A 20,410-nucleotide genomic window follows, 5' to 3' on the forward strand; every position below is an offset into this window, starting at 1 on the left:
TCTCTATTTCCCTGGCTTAACTTCAAATTGTAGAACTCTATTTCTCTTTCTGGCTTAATTATTTCATTTTGTTTGCGCTGCTTATCGTAAAAACTCTCTCTCTAAATCAAACACTATACTCCAATTCAAATTCATTCAAACAACTCTATTCACATTTTATTTACATCTTAGCCCTGGATGATCGGCTATGTTGACATGACAGATACAATATTGATTAATGGGTTGGGTTTAAGACGAATGGAGACAGGATGTAATATAATCACGAGTATAAAAGACGAACATTTTGAATAGTAATCATTCAGTTCCTTTTCCCTGTCAAACACTGTATTCTGTCCCGTTCCTATATAAATATAAAATATATATAAATTTTTCTTTGAAATAAGATTTTAACATTTTCATATTGACATTTTCTGATTCTGAAATAAACCATTATGACATAAAAATCCGAGATTTACAATAGATAGCGTATCTTTTGAACGCGATTTTTGTTTTTAATAACACTGTGTGTAATTTTATGGAAATATAACCATATATGGACACCAGTACGTGATAAAAGACCAAAAAAAAAAAGACCCGTGTCTCCCAGTTTTGCCCAAAGTCATGCACTTTTTTATGGTCCCCAAAGATTTGGGGCCTGATAATTTTGTCATGCACCAATAAAACAAACAAATTTTAGTCATTTTATATCCATATATATAAAAATGAAATGGTCCATGTATGTAATGTCATCACGTGAGAACGGCTGGAGCGATTTGGCTGATTTTTTTTTATTCGATTCGAAATTTTTAGGAGATGGTTTGTAAAGAAAAACATTAAAAAATTCCGGGTAAAACTCGGAAATTCTTTTTTTGTGACTCCAGTCAACTGTAATAAAAAAGCTCCCTAAAGTATGCAGTACAAATTTAGATATTTTAAAAGAACAGGCTGGTGTGCGTGGGTTGGAGAAACTTGAAGAACTATCATTAGTAAATGCTACCGGGCGAAGCTGGGCGGGTCAACTAGTATTTAATAATTTTTAGTGTACATTGACAATTTTGACCACATATATAAAAGGGTTAATAATGTCCTAGAAATCGTAAATAGCAAGTCAAAGAAAGAATTTGAAATTAAATATTAGAAAATAGACAAGAAAATTTATTTTAAATAAATAATTTTAACAAATTTGTGGTCAAAAACTAAATCTGCTCGAAGTCTGCCACTTTTTTTTTTAAAAAAACGAACACAATTTGCTTGTCTGCAGAAACACCCAGAGTCTCTGGCAGGAATCGAACCTGCAACCCCTGGATTGATAGTGCAGCACTCTATCGTCTAGTCTATCGAGCACCCCACTTCAAAATGGGCCTCATGCTAACCCATAATAGAATTAGTATTTAAAATCCAAAATTTTTTTTTTGTGAAATTTCGTTTAAAAACAATTTTGAAAATGTAAAATTTAATGAAATAAAATTTTATAATTATTTTTGGTATCTTTATGCTTATAAACTCTTGAGACAACTTATAAATGCAAATCTCATATTTGCTAGAGATTTTAAGCATAAAGACACACAAGTAACTGAGCTATGGCCCAGCCTTCCTGTTCACCTTTCTTGTTATATGTATATACCACTGTGCTACATGCCCCTGTATGAATGTTTTTCATTCATTCTTTGTCTATAAAAGTACGTGCGGTTTATATCCTGTGTGCGATGGAATTTCTGTTCAAATGAATGTGTCTTTTTTTTCTTTCTAAAACATGTCTGTTTCCACGTGTAATAAATGGCTGTTGTTTAGCCTTTTTTCTCTTTACAGTTTTTTTTATTTTATTTATTTTGTTGTATACGGTTTATTAATTTTTAGATTTTAATCGTAGAACATTAAATATAATTGATGTTTCCTATGTTAAATTGAAGAGGGTTATTAAACAAAACATACTAAAGACTTTTATTACACATTAAGTTGGTGTTAGGTTTTGTATGTTAACGATACAAAAAAAAAAACAAAAGAAAAATTAATTAACAAATGTGATCGAATTCGAGAAAAAGGGACAAATATTTATGTGTGTTAGCCTTTTCCTTAAAAGTTCATATTCCTTAAAGGTTACTGCGTAATTCAACATTTGCGTTGAAATATTATTAAAGTTTTCCCAAAAGTATAGAATTCTTGTTTAAGTTTATGGATAATATTACATGTTATCAAGAAAATGATACAACATATACAATTATAACTAATTGCAAATTAATTAAAATACTGGCAACACACTATTTACAAATAAGAAGAGTATGATTACACAAAAAACAACTATAATAATTCCAAAACAAATGTGTCACATTTTAATGTCATGTTTTAAAGAAACCTTTTTCAGTTCTAGGAATCACAACTCTGTACTGGGTCTTACAAAGTGGCAATATCGATAGAGATTTGTTTACTATTACAAAGATTCGTTATTTTGAAAATTCATTACAATTACCTTTCGAAAAATTCGGGGGAATTTCTTATTTGGTATTGTGAACATTGGTGTTGTTACGATTTGAATTTAATGGTATGTAACGACTGCTTGCAACATACATACACATATCATGTTTATAAACATTTCCATCAGTAGAAACTTCTATTTATCAACAATGCTAAATGCTAAAGCTGTTAACCTTAACAGTAAAGCTGCTAAAAGCTCTAGAAATAGAACATTCTAGTATTGTCCGTTAAAATAATTCATGAAACTGCAGGAAGATGGTACGGCAGCGGTTGTAGTCTGCCTAGTTTATGATAGGCGCTGTTATAATTAACATTAACTGCATTTCCAGTGTATTCTTGTACATTGTAAACTGTATTAAAACACAGAGTGCCTATTTAAACTGTTGTTATAATTTTAAACTATTGCAAATATTATTTGCAATCAAAAGATTTAGGTTTATTTAAAGGAAATAAACCACCGTTTTTAAAAGATAAAAACGTAAAAATAATCTTAATAATTGTGTTTCGAGAATTATTCACTTTTTTTTGAAATATTTGATAAATTGCACTATTTTAAGTACACTATTCTTTTTATTTTTAAAGTGTAAACACTATATGCACAATAAATTTGTTTAGTATTTATATACCTCATTATGTTTTTCATTTCATTTAAACAATACCCAATAAGCATTTTTATTGGAATTCAAGTTGAAATCAAGTGTAATTCAAACCTTGAATTATAGTCAAGTAATTGAATTACAGTTGTATTACACTTTATTTCAATAGCATTCTCCAGTAAAAAGGAAACATAAATTCAAGCCATATGTTTTTTGTTTGAAAAATATTAAATTTTTTCAAATATTTTTCAAGTTTAAAACATTATTACATTTTCATTCAAGTCAAATTCCAACAAAATGTTGAAGTGCTTGAATTTTTAGGGATATGCTGCTTATTGGGTATTCTTTGAAAATTTCCAATAAAATACAAACAAAATTACTTTTTTTAGCATAATATTTAAAATTCCAATAAAATACTTTTCAAGTCTTCTTATAATATCAACAACTACTTTTTGTTTCAATTTAGTATTTATAATGATTATTTTTGATATTCGATATTAGCATGATGAGTGTATTGTATTTAGCTTATGGCATATGTGCCTGTTTCATTAGAAACTCATAAGAATTTTTGAACGTTTTCCCCTTAACAAAAAACAATAAAGTCAATAGCTTTACAGCTCATTTAACGTCTGCAAACAAATATTGACCATTATGTTGCAATATTAAATATTGAGCAAATATTAACATGAAGAGGAAGGACCCTTTTTTTTGTTTTGCTTTCAGGGAGGCCTACAGACAACACATGAAAACAAATATGTTAACGCATGAACACATTAGGCTGGCCTTAAATATAGAGCCGCAGAACAAAAGGTACTTTTTCGAATTTTTTTACAAATTGATTTTTTGCAATTTTTATAATATTTGTGTTGAAATCTTCTAGAAAACACAAATTTCCCAAGATTTTTAAATTTTCAAAAAAGTACCTTTTGTTCTGCGGCTCCTCATTTGTTTCATTTAAAGATAAAAAAAATATTAAAAACGTATTTCTAGCTTTTGATGGGGTGAATAAAATGATTTCTTTTTGGTTTAATCCAAATTAAAGCCATCAATGCTTCATTGCTTAGCTTGAACTGTCTGTTTTTGGTTGGCAATATTTTACTGCACAAATGTCGGGAAATTAAAATTTTGCGATAATTTTGTGACATTATTTGAATAAGTATTCTAAAAGCCCATTTTATTTAGAATGAAACCCGAAATTATAAATATTCCTGATAATTTATATGTACAATTTTAGGGTACAATTTTTCTAATTTAATTTAATATTGATCAGTTATAGAACAAGTTGAGAAACAAAAAGTACGAGAGATTTATTCGGCTGTGGCGAATCTTATATACTATTTTTAGGTTAACAAAATTAAAAAAAAATTTAATTTTTTTTTTAAATCTAACAATTTTTATGATAAATTTTTTTCTTTAAAAAAAAATCAGAATAAAAAATATTTTTTCAGATTTTGACCCATTGTAGGTTCCACTTACATTGACCTCATATACGCCGTTGCAAAGGTCTTTGAAATATCTATTATTGGATATCCATATTGTCTATATTAACGACATAATCCAGATATAGATAAAAAAAATAGGTACAAAATCGAGGTTGTCCTGGTTATTTCCTTATATCTCAGCCATTTATAGGCCAATTATCTCGATTTTTAATAGCAACCGAGCCGGAAGAATTCCCGATATATTGATGTATGAATGATGAATGTAAATTATTTGGGGGCTATGAAAATATGATTTAAACATACTACAGACGGTCAGACTAGCCATGTCCGTCTGACCGTCTCGACTTTGCTATATATGTATAACGACTAGGGTTGCCAGCCTGGCTGGACTTGGCTGGATTGTCCAGCTTTTTTTATGCCTGTCCAGTTTCAAGCTAAAATTTCATTTGTCCAGCTAAATAGAAATTTTCGACATAATATCTATATTATTTATTACTTCATATTTACTTACTACTAAGAAGAAAGGAAAAAATAAATGCCAAAAAGTTTTAGGGGAATACGTTTCATATGGAATTTCTGATAATGACGACAATGAAGAAGAATATAAAAGTTAAGGATTATCAGAAGCATTTTTATATTTTATGCAAAACTTAATGAGGAATTTCATACAATATTTTAGCTCTTGAGAATGACTCTTGTACAGTTTTAGAGTTGCTCGATATAATGACCGTACTAATAAATAGCCTCAAAAGTAGAAAACAAATTTTTTGGCACCAAAGTTAACAGCATTTCGAAAAAAATGTTTCCTAATGAGCAAAAAACTTTAAGGGCCATTATTACAACTTGCCGTTATAGTTAAAGTTACCTTTAAGGGTACCTTTTTCTATTGATTAAAGTTACCTTTAACTATAACGGCAAGTTGTAATAATGGCCCTAAGACTGAAGTAGAAGACTTTTTAAAAACAGCGGTCAGCTATTTAGAAAATCGTTTTTTTAAAAAATAGCATTTTTAAATTTAAAAAAAAACATATTTTCTTGGGTAGTTTTACAAAAACTTCCGCAAAACCTTCAAATATCTGAAGAAATAGATAACGATAAACTATACATATATCGATTACTGCAGCCTTCGTGAAGTTTATAAACAAATACCAAGAGATTTGTCAAATGATATGGTCCTATATTTTTACCAAACGTGAAAGTAATGATTTTAAGAAAAGTTGTATGTATCGTATTTTCAATACCAGTAAGCATAGCTTTTTGTGAAAGACTTTTTACTACTTTAAACAATCTTTATACTAAATAAATATACCGAATGTCATTCGACCTGATTAGAGCTGAAATATTAATACGAACGAATTTAGAGGAAGTTTGTAAAGATTTTCAAAATGGTTTACAAACCTCTAAGTTGGGAATAGGCCAAAATCCGTAAGTTCAAAAACGAAATAAAGTGGCAGTGTTTTGTATTTAATAATATAAATATGTATATGACGGACTGAACCGAACAATTTTAGGCATAGTTAAATAAATTTTAAGGAATGCAATGAAAATATTTTATTGTGATTCTAAATTTTTAAATAACTGCTAAAAAAACACTTTTTGTAAAAACTTGAAAAGCGACCAAGTGGGGGTTGTAACGCCCGTTTTCAAAGATTTTGAAACACCCTCAAAATTTTGAGTTATTTTGAAAAAACTGTTTTACGATAGGTCGTAGTTCTCACACATTTTTAGAACGAAAAAAACAGTTATGGTTATGGAAAGGCAAAAAATTAAGCTTTCATAAAATTTATGCATAAAATGTAAGAAAATTTTATATACACAGAAAAAAGTTTCAACATAAATATTATGGCGCATATTCATAAATCATAACTAAAGTCGGAACTAGTAAAACAGAAACTAAAAAATAGTTCATAGATAGTTGTAGATCTTATTCACAATTCATAACTAGCTTAGTTACTGCTTTGACATGTAGAGAAAACAAAATATCGATAATATTTCGATCGATATATACTGTAATTAATTAAAAGGCTTAGAAAACTATTAAAAACTATTTTTGTTCTCTAAAAAGTACATACAAAATTTATAGTTGTAATTTGTATGTAAATCAATTAAAATAAGGGCATGTAAAATTAAATTTTTCAATAGAATGTTGTTGAGAAAAAAAAAAACACATCTCTAGATCATTTTGTTTTTGTATACATGTATTAAAATGAAATCAATCAGCTGTTTTTTTGTAGTGTATTAGTAGTTGGCATTTAGTTACAACTTTACCCATGATTAAGTGCTAACTAATTGTGCTGAAAGTAACCAATTGTGAATAACTTAAATTGGTACTTAAAAAAGTTAACAATTGGTGATCGTTTATGAATATGCGCCTATGATTCGATTTCATTGATTTCAATTCATAACATTTATAAATAATTTCTTAAATAGTATGATATGTTTTGGCTTGAAAAATATAATTTTAATTTCATTTATATTTTTATGTTGTTCAAAAATGTTTGAAATTTTTCATGGAAAATTTTTAGTTTTTTTATGATTTTCAGCTACAAAATGAGACAATATGCGCGAAAATGATTAAATTGATTTAAGTGGATGAAATGCTTTTATGTTTATGAATGTTTTATTATGTTTAATGATAATTTTTAGTTTCAGATATTCTTTAAAGGGGGGTCAGACGGCATGTATTGCTTGTGTTTTGTGCCATGTATTGGGACATTTTTCCATATGTAAACATATACATGCCGTGTGATCCATATGAAACTTTGTGTATGTAAAATACATATGTATTACTCGTGACATTTTTGGCAATTAGAGCATGTTCTATTTTCGTGTGTATAACAGAGTTGTATTTTGAAATACAACACTGTGTGAGTGCAAAATAAAAAAAACAAAACAAAAAAGAGTAAAGAAAAATCATAACAAAATAAATTTCATTGCATTAAATCTTATATATATTGTGATTTAAAAATGTTTTAAATAAATATATTGTTAAAAACAACAAACATATAAACTAATAGAGGTTATGTCACATGCAATTACATATGTACGTTTGAACGTGGAAATTATGAATCACATGTATAACGTGAATTTTGACATACACATGGAATTCCATATGTATCGAATACATGTCCCAATACACAAGCAATACATGCCGTCTGACCCCCCTATTATTTATCTTAAAATATTGGCAAATATATGGCTATTAAGCAAATATTTTTGCACTAATTCATTATATACAATTATAATGCAATTTATTAAAACATTTACGTAAAAAAAGCAAAAATTTCCGTCATGTACAATTTTATAATATTTATGAACATGTTCTTATTCTGAATGAAAAAAGTTTGGGAAAAAGAAGTCATGTTCGATTAATAATATTTAGTACAAAATTCATTCCAATTATGAATTTATTTTTTCTGTGTAAAAAAAACGAGACATTACTTGTTAAATCGGTTTAAATTTGCAAAAGTTTATAAACTTTTTAGAAAAAGTTCGAAAAAGTTTTTGACACAATTTGTAATGTACTCAACACGACCTATTATAGCCCACACAGAGAAAACTGTTTCGTGATAGCAACCGAATTTGTTGCCAATCGAATGATTTGGTTGCACACATAGAATTTTTCGGTCCTATCAACAGAAAGTCAGTTGATAAAGAAGAATTACGGTTGAAGCAACCAAACTATAGTTCCCCCTTCCAAAATTGTGTACCCACAACTGTAAAATTGGGTCACTAAGGTAGAATCATTCGATTGGCAACAAATTCGGTTGCTATCACGAATCTGTTTTCTCTGTGCATATATGTATGTTGATTACAATGGATAAAAATATATTTTAATAAAAATTATTTACACAAAACCAAAATTAATATTTTCTCAGTAATTTTTTTAATGTCCAGTTTTTTTTTGATTTGTCCAGCTTTTTAGACCCCTATGTCCAGCTTTTTGCAAATCTGAATCTGGCAACCCTAATAACGACCCAGAATATACATATCTACTTTGTGGGGTCGCAAATGAAAAATGTAGAAATTACAAACGGAATGACCCTTGCCACTCAAGAATATAGGGTATTGCAATTGTAAATTACCACAATACTCTAGAAATTCCTTATTTAAACACAATTAACAATTTCCTTAAAAATTTAAAATTTCCCGAAAAATACTTGATAATCATTTATCAGTTATGTTATTTTCACCTATAATCTTATACCATTTGTTACTTAAAAACAAATTCATCAATTCAATTTGAAACAAAATCCAACCTGTTTAAATTACTTGTTTACCTTCAAAATAGGCTAAAAATAGACATTATCAAAATTCATAGCACACTTTTAGGCATATTACGTTGCTGTTTGCAATTCAAAGAAAGTTATCTGGTTTAGAAATTGTTATGCGCATTAATTCAAATTTTAAACGTACAAAAGAAGAGTCGTTATAATAAATTATTGTTTGAATTTTAATACAAATTCCAGGCTAAATGTTATTTACAAGTGTCCTTTTGTACAAATATTTTGGATGGTGTTAACCAACAATTGTTTTTGGTTAATAAAGAAAACAATACAAAAACCTCTACTCACTGCAATGTCACACAACAACTGGTAAGCTCAATTGGGATGGTCACAGTTTAAGTTCTTGTTCGAAATATAATTTTGGTTACTTTTTGATTTTGTCGTCATGAATACTAATTAATGATTTCAAATTAAGATGAGTGTGTGTCTTAGAAATTACATACAATTTTAATTATTAATTTATTAAAAAAATTATTAAATTAAATGCAATCATTTTATTCTAAATCAAGTTAAATTTTTACTGCAATTATTTTATTATCAATTCTTTTAAAAACACGTGTTTTACTATTTATTTTTTAAGCAAATTTCAATTTCCTTTACTCTTTATTGATTGACAAACTATAAACTGTGAATGTGTGCTTTTAACATGTTTTATGTTCTAACAGGAAATTTAATAAAAAGTTATAAAATTAGTTTTATTACAAAATAAAAAAAGCTACACAAAAAAGACTTGAAATAATATGTTTACATAGAATTTATTAAAACAAAAATATTTTAACTAAAAAATACACATACATATTTGTATCAACAAGAGAACATAACAACCCAGCGGCGAAATTTTTGAGGCCTTCAGCTATAAGGCCTTCTGTAAGACCTTCCTAGACCTTTTTTTAGATCCAGTACTCATGCTCGCTTGCCTTCTCAGGAAGACCTTATGGAAGGCCTACCTGCTCCCTTCTTTTTATTGGTACAAAAAAAGTACAAGCACAAAATACCGTTAAAAAAATCACATTCCAAAGACAAAACAACAAACACAAAATAAAATGCAAAAAGTGAAAAGAAAAAAGAAGTAAACTTAAAATAGTTTTGCTTAAATTCTTTGACAACGCGGTTGTGCGTTGTGTGAATTTTTTACGAGTTTTTATTATAAACAAATTAAAATAATTTGTAATATGTTTAATTTTTAAAGGTAATTATTAAAATTACCTTTAGAAATGACAGTTTTTTAAATAATTGTGACAGCTATTCAAATAATATACAAAAGGCCTGATAACAAGCCTGTGAAGAAGGCCTACTACCAGGCCTGTTGAAGAAGGCCTTCTATCAGGCCTGTTGAAGAAGGCCTTGGCTGGCTAGGACATCGTGTGTAAAAAATATATGAGTATGGAATGGAGCAATGAGGCCTTGTGTCTGATAAATAAGGCCTTCCAGAAGGCCTACTTACTACTTCTTTTCGCCGCTGGGAACAGTCATGCAAAGAAAGTTCAAGATGAAACGAAATAAAAACTGTGGCATACATTTAGGCTCAACTATTTTTTTTATACTGTAGATGTGGTTTTGTGTATAAGTTAAGAACGCATGAAGAATTATTAATAAACCAAACAAAGAAAAAACAAACATACATGAAAATATGTATATGTATTCTACTTGTTGTTAAGAAAAAATATAAATCATTTACATACACAAACACATTTATTTGCATAATGAATGAGTGAGAAATGGAATATGAGCGTAAAGGAAAACAACTACATACCATTGTACATACTTGTAATGTCACCAAAGAGTGAGAGAAACTGTAACAACAACCACAACAAATACAAAAAAGGTTCAAGGTTGTTTAATCTGGGTATAATACTTAACGGTAGCGAATTTTTAGCCTCCTTACTCTTATAATTTTTTTTTTGTATTGTAGAAAAAAACATAATACTCAAAGAGTCATTGAGTTGGGATTTTTTATTTGTACTATTTTGCATACAAATTATGACATTCATAACCTTACACAGATTTTTTACTACCAATGTGTACCAACATAACAAGTATATATTTACATACTTACACAGATGCATATGCATTAGGGTGGCCCCGTTTATATATAGGAAATATATGTATGTATATGGGCATTTCCACCGAAAAGTCCACCCAGACCGAAAAATAAAAGTTAATCAATTCAAATGAAATTTCACTCCAAATAAGTTTTATATATACAGAAGTCATGTCACGTAATTTTATGATGATCGGTACATAATTAGCCATAGTCCCCATATAAGTCCCGCTTCCGAAAAATCAAAATTTTGGTATCCACATAAAATTCAACAGATCATGGCGATCGGTCCATAATTGGTAATGGCTCCCATATAACGCCAACTTCCGAAAATCATTTACGAGAATAAATTATTGAAATTAAAAAAAATTTACTCAGTGTAGATCATGCTTGACCGACAACACTTTCTTACTTGTTTTCTTTTTCTTATTTCTTAACAAAAAAATATATGAAATGGAAATTCAAGTAACGTAACGTCATGTAGCGTCACGTCAGATACTAAGGCTAACAAATAAAAAAACGATGAAAGATTATTAAATTTTATAACACTGTGCATCAAATTTCGGGTCATTAAATCTTTCCCGAATGAGACCAACGGAAAGTGATAGTAGAACATCAGTAGACCAAAACCCTTAAAGGGTTTTAAAAAGTTAGCTCGTATTTTAAAGTTATGCGCCTTTAAAGTTCAGCTTTTTTGAGTAAAAATTGTTCATATATATTTAATTTTTAAAATTTAATTTGTATTTTTTTTACATAGTTTATATAAAAATGAATAGTGCGAGGTCTTTTCTGCTCTGGTGGATGCTCTGTAGAACCAGAATTTTTCAAATTATAATTTGAAAAATTAATTTATATTATTTCAAATCCTACTACAAAAGGTTTTATATAAAAAGTCTTACCCAATTCGCAGAGTTCTGCAATTTTGTAATGCAAGTCAAATCGCAATTTTGCTAATATCTTCAACTCCTTATGGTCAATTGTTGCAATATTTTTTACAAATTTTACTTTTCCATTATGTTTTTCAACATTTTGTCGTACAAATGTCACGTCACTCCATAATGGAAATGCCCATATGCAGATCTCTCCCATCTAAAATTAAAGTTTAGTTTGAGACCATTTCCAAAATGTTTGCCCTAGCGTCAGTATTTAGTCAGCTGAATAAAATGATAAAAATTAAATTTTTTAAACGCCTTTCAAAGACCATTCACATGATACCATTAATTCATATGTGTCCTTTGAAATATGAGCGAATTCTAATTCAATCCAAAACCTATTCCAAAGAAAGGTTCAGGTTTTCTATTAGCCATACAATATGTCTGTTCGTTGCCAGCATGACAATCATGATAGGGTATTCAGTACAATGTCAGACGTGTTCTTTAAAAAATGTAACGCAATAGGAAGATTTGGTCCCAAGTGCTAATCCGACATCACCAAAATCCTAATGTTCAATCTCCTTCTCAAACACTTCACAGCGTATATTAAAGTTGACTGAAATATTAAAGTTGGAATATCCCTTTAAAAGCCAGGTCCAAAAGCAGGAACCACTGTCAGTATTGAACTCTGGAACTTATGTTACAGCCTTTTAATTGGTTTGGGCCTTCGGGCAGCTTCGTGGTGGCTGTGGTTCTCCGCTCCTCACCAAGAGGAAATTCATGTCGAAAACATGACTTCGAATTGGTACTCGTGCATGGGGGCGAAGCACCGTGAGTTTAGGCCCATGCGACAGGTTGTCGCGTAAAACCTGGACACATCTGTCACCATTAAACTATTTGGAATCATTTAAACGAAACATGAGTCGATATGCCTTATTAAGCAGATATCTCGCACTCACCGGTTCCATGTTAATCAACCAATAGTATGTAAGTATTTGTCTTATGACAGTAATAAAATACCTATAAATCTTCCTCGGTGTAAACCCCCACGTTCTACCAAATAGAAGCTGGCAGACATATATTTTCCTAATAGCTTTAATAATATTGTTGAAGGAATTACTATTCCAAGAATTATTACTTCAAGATATTTTTCTCATTCGAGAACTCAATAGATGAGCCACTCTATGACGGCTCGATGAATCTTAGAATTCTACGTCTGGTAAATGGCTACACACTTTTCTCGCAGCACTTGGTGGTTATATCAAGAGCAATATTATATCGTTACGTCTTCCACTAAGTAACATATATGTATCAGTAGGTCGCTAGCGTATAAAAAACTAAACTTTTATTTAAAATAGTTGGAAACATTGAGAACTTTTTGCAGATCCATACCAATGTTACCATCCTTATATACAAACATGCATATGCATATTTATGCATACAAGTGTGTTGAACAATCTTTGGAATATCATTAGCTTATAAAGCAAATGAGCTAACTGCACTTTTTATGAAAATTAAAATACTGATACTTGATCGATCTTCTTACATTCGTAGCTTTGGTCAACATTTAATAATGACTTTAAAGCTTTTGTGGTTAGGCTGAATGTTTTCTCTGAATATGTATATGCTTATAAATTCAACTGTTAGCTACATTAATAATTAAATTTTTTTGTTTCATGAAAACTGTTTTGGTTGTATAACCGAATTATTGCTAAACGAATCGAATTCAGTCGTACTGAATGAATTTTGTGTTGTAGCTGAAACATTGTAATTGGATAATTTTTCTTTTTCAATTGACAAACCAAATAAATCGATGGATATTATGGAATCATTGGATTGACAACAAATTTAGTGATCACAACAAGTGAATTTTAAATGATAATTGATAGCCAATAATAATAAGCATATGTGATTATAAATGTTTATACATATTTTTTCATTATAAACCTTAACAGTTTTAAAACAATTGATTTCAGATTCAGTTTGTTTCTCTGTGAAAATGTGTTTAAAATTAACTTAGCTCCTTTGTGCTCTAAGCTAACGATTAATACTTTGTTGTTTTTGCTGTTATACAAAATAGTCTATGTACATTGAAAATAAACTATAATGCTACTTGCACTAATATCTATCTGCACACAAAACTCTCAAACACTCACGTACATATTTACACATATAAGTATAGACAAGAACAGATGTTAGGGTCAAGAGTTCTTTAGAAAAGTGTCATGAGTTAAGGTCTTTTTATTCTTATTTTATAACATATTTTTTTTTAAAACATTTTTTCGTTTGAGGGTGTGAATTGTTATGTGTATGAGCCATTATTTGTTTTTATTAAGTGCTTATAAAAGTAAGAAAAATAATTATTAACAATTTGTACACATAAAGAAAAGTAAATTTGTTTTATTGAGGAAAATTAAATGATAAAGTGGAAGTTTTTCTGTTCGAAAAAAAAATGGTTATGAAAAATTCTAAATTTTACAAACAATTGTTTAAATGGTTTTACTACTACAATATTTTACACAATAAGTCGCTTTAATATTTTACTCAGTGTAGTTATTCCGTCGAGTGTTTTAGTTTGTAGTAGTATTTATTACCGTGTCACAGTGGGGAAAAAATATTGATTCGGAAAAAATATTGACATAATATTAGAGAAAATCAAATTTTTGACAACCTTGTTAGGACACCAGGTGGGATACAGGGTATTAAAGTCCACCTCCTCTGGTTTGCAAAACATTGTCTGCTTGCAACTTGTACAAACACCCAGAACAAAAATACTGTTACGTTTTAACCTTTTCAAAACGTTGGTTTATTTCCTTTAAATAAACCGGATACTTTTGATTGCAAATAAAAGCCGTTTAGTAGTTTGAAAATTGTAACAACTCTTTATTTATTTAAAATGTACAACAACAGAATTAAATAGTCAATCAGTGTTTTTTTATACACGTTTATAAATTCGCAGAAATACAGACACACTTTATAATGTACACGAATTCACTTGAAAACAAGCAAGAAAGTATGGTCGTAGTAAGTAAAAGAGCAAAAAAAATTTCTTTTAAAATTTCAATAATTTATATTTTTGAGTGATTTTCGGAAGTGGGCCTTATATGGGGGCTATGACCAATTATGGACCGATCACCATGAAATTAGGTCGTGTGATTTATGTGTATATTAAAGTAAACTATGTTGAATTTTGTGTGTTTACCAACATTTTTAAGCGATTTATGCACGTTAAAGTGATTTTCGGAACCGGGTCTATATGGGAGCTATGACTAATTATGGACCGATCGTAACAAAATTTAGTGACATGAATTTTGTGTATATAAAACTTATTTGGAGCGGAATTTGTGTAGATACATATATAAATTAAACATTTATGACCGATAAAGTCCAATTTCGGGAGGACATTTGTATGGGAGCTAGGTGAAATAATAGACCGATTTCAGCCAGTTTAAATAAGCTTGGTCCTTGAGCCGAAAAAATAATATATATCAAATTTCATCGAAATATCTTCAAAATTGCGACCTGTACTCTGCGCACAAGGTTTACATGGACAGCCAGCAAGCCGACCAGACGGACGGACGGACGGACATCGCTTAATCGACTCAGAAAGTGATTCTAAGTCGATCGGTATACTTTAAGGTGGGTGTTAGACTAATATTTTTGGGCGTTACAAACATCTGCACAAACGCATAATACGCTCCCCACTATGGTGGTGTAGGGTATAAATACAGCACACTTTAAGGCGCGAATAGCGTCTCTGATAAACTCACTCACGACTGCAATCATGGCCACTATTTATACACACGCCATATCTCGTGATCTTTCTACAATGTTCTTTAACTGTCAAGACTCTTATTTTCTAGAGCTTTCGAATACACACGCCATCTCTGGTGAACTTTCTACAATGTTCTTTAACTGTCAAAGCTCGTATATTCGATATACGAGTCGCAGCAAACATTCAGCGTTCCATACCTACGATCAATGATCAACTCAAAGCTCTTATTCAATGTGATTATTATATATGATTGCGGTAACCATAATATGGTAAATATACCATCCGCATGATTATCGTAATCATATATACGATTGTAGTAAATAAATTTATGTGAAAGCTAATGACCTCTTGCACGATTCGTTTGTACATCATTTTGAAATCCGACAAGTAGTTTAGAAGATAGAGTTTTATAAACTCTTTCTTCGGTACCACTGTAAGTGTTTTTTTATTGATGTGTGTGTGTGTGTAAAACAGTGCACATAAAATAAATATATTTTGTTTGTATTGTTTTTATACAACTCGTAACATGCTAAAAACAAATTTAAATTAAAATGGACAGACAAACCGAGGGTACTATGTACAGACAAGACTACTTTCTTTAATTTCTGTGCAAATTGTTTAACATTTTTGCATTTTTATTTGTAATTTACATTTTCAGTTTCAGTTTCTCTTGCAAATAATCAATAAACTTGCTAAAAGAAAAACAAAACCAAAAAAACATACCAAGAGTTACTAATTAGCTACAGCACAATTATCAAGAGGATTCTTGTGGAGACAGTTACAACATGGCCGCAAATTTCCTACGTCCGGTATTCGTTAGAAAATAACAAAAAAAACTACAAATTGCTAATTAGACTGCGGCAAGGAAAACTGTGGCAAAAGTTAAAGGAGTAGTTAGCAGCAGTAGCAGTGAAATAAAATGTATTTGTAAAAGGCAAATTAAAGTAGTTGTTTAAATTAATTGTTTGAATTTATGTAGTTCTTGTTGTAAATAGTTTGTTTGTTTGTTAATGTTCTGCTGTTTTTTTTTTGTATTGTAAATTTCTTTATATATATAGTTTTTTATTACATAAAGTTTAATTAAGTTTAAACTGAGACAGAATTTTATTTGGACTTGGAAGAGAAAGTGTAGAAACTCATTAAGTGTCGTTTGCCTAATGGTTGAACTTGAATTTTCATTACATGAATTTTCAGAGATAAAAACTCTGAATTTTGTTACATTCTTCTATAAATTAAAATGTAGATTATTAGTACTCTGCTAAAATTGTAGCAGACAGTACTCATAGAAAAGGTATTGTAATAATTTTTTAAATTTAATAAGTTTATTCCCAATAAACATTTTTACTGGAATTCAAGTTGAAAGCAAGTGTAATTCAAGCCTTTATAGTCAAGCAATTGAATTACAGTTGTATTGCACTTTATTTCAATAGCATTCTCCAGTAAAAAGCAAACATATATTCAAGCCATATGTTTATACCCTACACCACCATAGTGGGGAGGGTATTATGCGTTTGTGCAGATGTTTGTAACGACCAAAAATATTAGTCTAACACCCACCTTAGAGTATACCGATCGACTTAGAATCACTTTCTGAGTCGATTAAACCATGTCCGTCCGTCTGGTTGGCTGGCTGTCCATGTAAACCTTGTGCGCAGAGTACAGGTTGCAATTTTGAAGATATTTCGATCGAATTTGGTACATATTATTTTTTCGGCCCAAGGACCAAGACTATTGAAACTGGCTGAAATCGGTCCATTATTTCACCTAGCCCCCATACAAATGTCCTTCCGAAATTGGACTTTATCGGCCATAAATGTTTAATTTATGAATGTATCTCCACAAATTGCGCTTCAAATAAGTTTTATATATACAAAATTCATGTCACCAAATTTTGTTACGATCGGTCCATAATTAGTCATAGCTCCCATATAGACCCGCTTCCGAAAATCACTTTAACGTGCATTAATTGCTTAAAAACGTTGGAATACTCACAAAATTCGACATAGTAAATTCATAAATCACACTACCTAATTTCATGGTGATCGGTCCATAATTGGTCATAGCCCCCATATAAGGCCCACTTCCGAAAATCACTCAAAAATATAAATTATTGAAATTTATTGAAATTATTGAAATTATTGAAAAATGTTTTTGCTCTTTTACTTAGTGTAGGGTATTATATGGTCGGGCTTGACCGACCATACTTTCTTACTTGTTTTTGTTTGAAAAATGTTTAATTTCTATAACCTTTATGTTTTAACTCCATCCTCGATGCTATAATGAAGAAGGCAACAAGCCATCATAAAAGAGGTATTATGTGGGGCTTACAGGGACGGTTGGAGGACTTACTATATGCCGATGGCATATTCCTACTTAGCCACTCATTTTCAGAGTTGCAGTCGAAAAATTTCCATCAGTGAGATCGCAAAACTGGTTGAGTTGATATATAATGTTACGTTTTTACCTTTAAAAAACGGCGGTTTATTTCCTTTAGACAAACCTGATACTTTTGATTGCAAATAAATGCAGTTTAGTAGTTTAAAAATTTTAACAACTCTTTATTTATTTAAATTTACACAACAAATTTAACAGTCACCCTATTTAAATACACACACTGATAATGTACATCAATACACTGGTAATACAGTTGATGTTCTAATAGCGCCTATGACAAACAGACTAACGACTGCAAGCTCTGCCGCTATTTATACATAGCGCCATCTTTTTTCGTGTAGCATCATGCCATACTTACAAAAAATGCTAATAACTGTAGAAGCTTCTACTGTTGGACATGTTTTTAAACATGATAAATGTTTCAGGCAGTCGTTACAGACTAAAATCGCTAATGCAAGTTCGTAACAACAATACCCAAAACAAAATCACTCCGGATCAATTCTAACACAGATCGCCGTTTCTTTGTATTCGATCAAAGTTCTTCTGCTGCCTGGGAAGCACAATTGATACAAATGTTGACACAGCAGCATATCCTGTCGCATAATTAAGGCATGGAATGCATAATTTTGAAACCAAACAAAATCAAATTATTTAATTGCAACAAAAAACCTACTCTATTGGAAGGATGCGATACCTTTTGGACATGGCATCACGTGACACACAATGACTTCACTTTGGAACAGAGTATCGGATATTGGCTTGGTGGAGGAGGGTTACAAAAATCATTTTCTGAAAGCATATGTCCTTTTGTACGCTTTGTTGGTATATCATTTTACAATCGAGCAAGTAGTTTAGAAGATACAGATTTATTACCACTTTTTCCAATCGACTAACCTAGATGTGTAGCAAATTTTATTTTTAACATCTAAAGCTATATATGTATATTAGGTATATAACTAATTTTGGCGAAATTTTTGGCATACCACCACGTGATGACCAATGTTGTATTAGTGATGAAAATAATTTTTTTAGGTCATTTGGAATTAAAAACATCAAAAAAAATTTTTTTTCTGTGTCAGATTATATAAATAATTTTATATTTTTTTTTGCAAGTGTGAGGGATACCTCCCTTATTTAAAAATTATCTTTTGAAGTATGTCTGCAGTTATTATTAAAATAAAATATATTGTTTTTCAAAATAATTGAAAAAATTTAATGAAAAACTTTATTGCGTTTGTTGCGTGAACTTTTTTAACAACCGCGAAAAAATAATACCGTGGTTTTTCATATTTTTTAATGCTCTATTCGACTATGCTATGCCAATTTGCATATTTGCATAAAATGTCAAAAGTTATATCCCTAATGTATATGTCTTCCGATCGGGATGAAAGGTTAGTCCTATTCAGACACAAACTATCTGAGTTAGAGGAGGTCAAAATTTGACATTTTGGCCAAAAATGTCCCAAACTCGATTAGATGTCTGAAATCCGGCATTCATTGTGATAAGCTTATTTAAGTAACAAACCATTTCATCCCGATCGGAAAACATCGATTTCAAAAGTTCACTTGACATGGGATCCCCCATATTTAAAATTAATTCAATTAACCTCAATGGTTGGGTAAAAGTTCATAAATTTTGTGGTTAAAATTTTCGTCATCAGCACAAAAATGTTAGAAAAACAAGTAAGAGAGCTATATTCGGCTGTGCCGAATCTTATATACCCTTCACCAAATTATACTTTAAAATAAATTTGTTTAAATATTTTTAGGAAAACAAAATTTTATTTTTTTAATTGTTTTTCAAATTTTTTTTAAACAATTTTTTTTTCCAAATTTTTTTAAAATTTTTTTTTTAAAAAAAATGTATTACAAAAAAAAATTTTTGATAAAAAAAAATTCGGGTTAAAAAATATTTTTCCCGATTTTGACCCATTGTAGGTCCAACTTACTATTGCCTTATCTACATCGTTGCAATGGACTTTGAAATATCTATCATTAGATATCCATATTGTCTATATTAATGACTTAGTAATCCAGATATAGATCAAAAATAGGTCAAAAATCGAGGTTGTTCCGGTTTTTTGCTCATATCTCCGTTATTTTAAATAGCAAACTTCTCGAAAGCATGGCTGACAGAATTATTGATGATTTGGATCCCGAAGATATCTGGGGTCTTCAGAAAATTGATTTCAACAGACAGACGGACAGACGGACAGACAGACGGACATGGCTTAATCGACTCCGCTATCTATAAGGATCCAGAATATATATACTTTATAGGGTCGGAAATGAAAATTGTAGAAATTACAAACGGAATTACAAACTTATATATACCCTTCTCACGAAGGTGAAGGGTATAATAAAACATAGCCACCATAAAATAGGCTTTAGAAAAAATACAATAAGGTTGAGTTATTTTAGACATTAACAGTTATATTTAGGGAAATTTAACAAAGTATAAAATATATAAAATATGTTGGCTTTAAAAGTCATTAAGATTTAATATATTTTAACACATAGGTTTATTTATATGCTTAGTAAAGGGTACCTTGT

The sequence above is a fragment of the Calliphora vicina genome, chromosome 4 (genome assembly GCF_958450345.1).
Source record: "Calliphora vicina chromosome 4, idCalVici1.1, whole genome shotgun sequence".
Lineage (NCBI taxonomy): Eukaryota > Metazoa > Arthropoda > Insecta > Diptera > Calliphoridae > Calliphora > Calliphora vicina.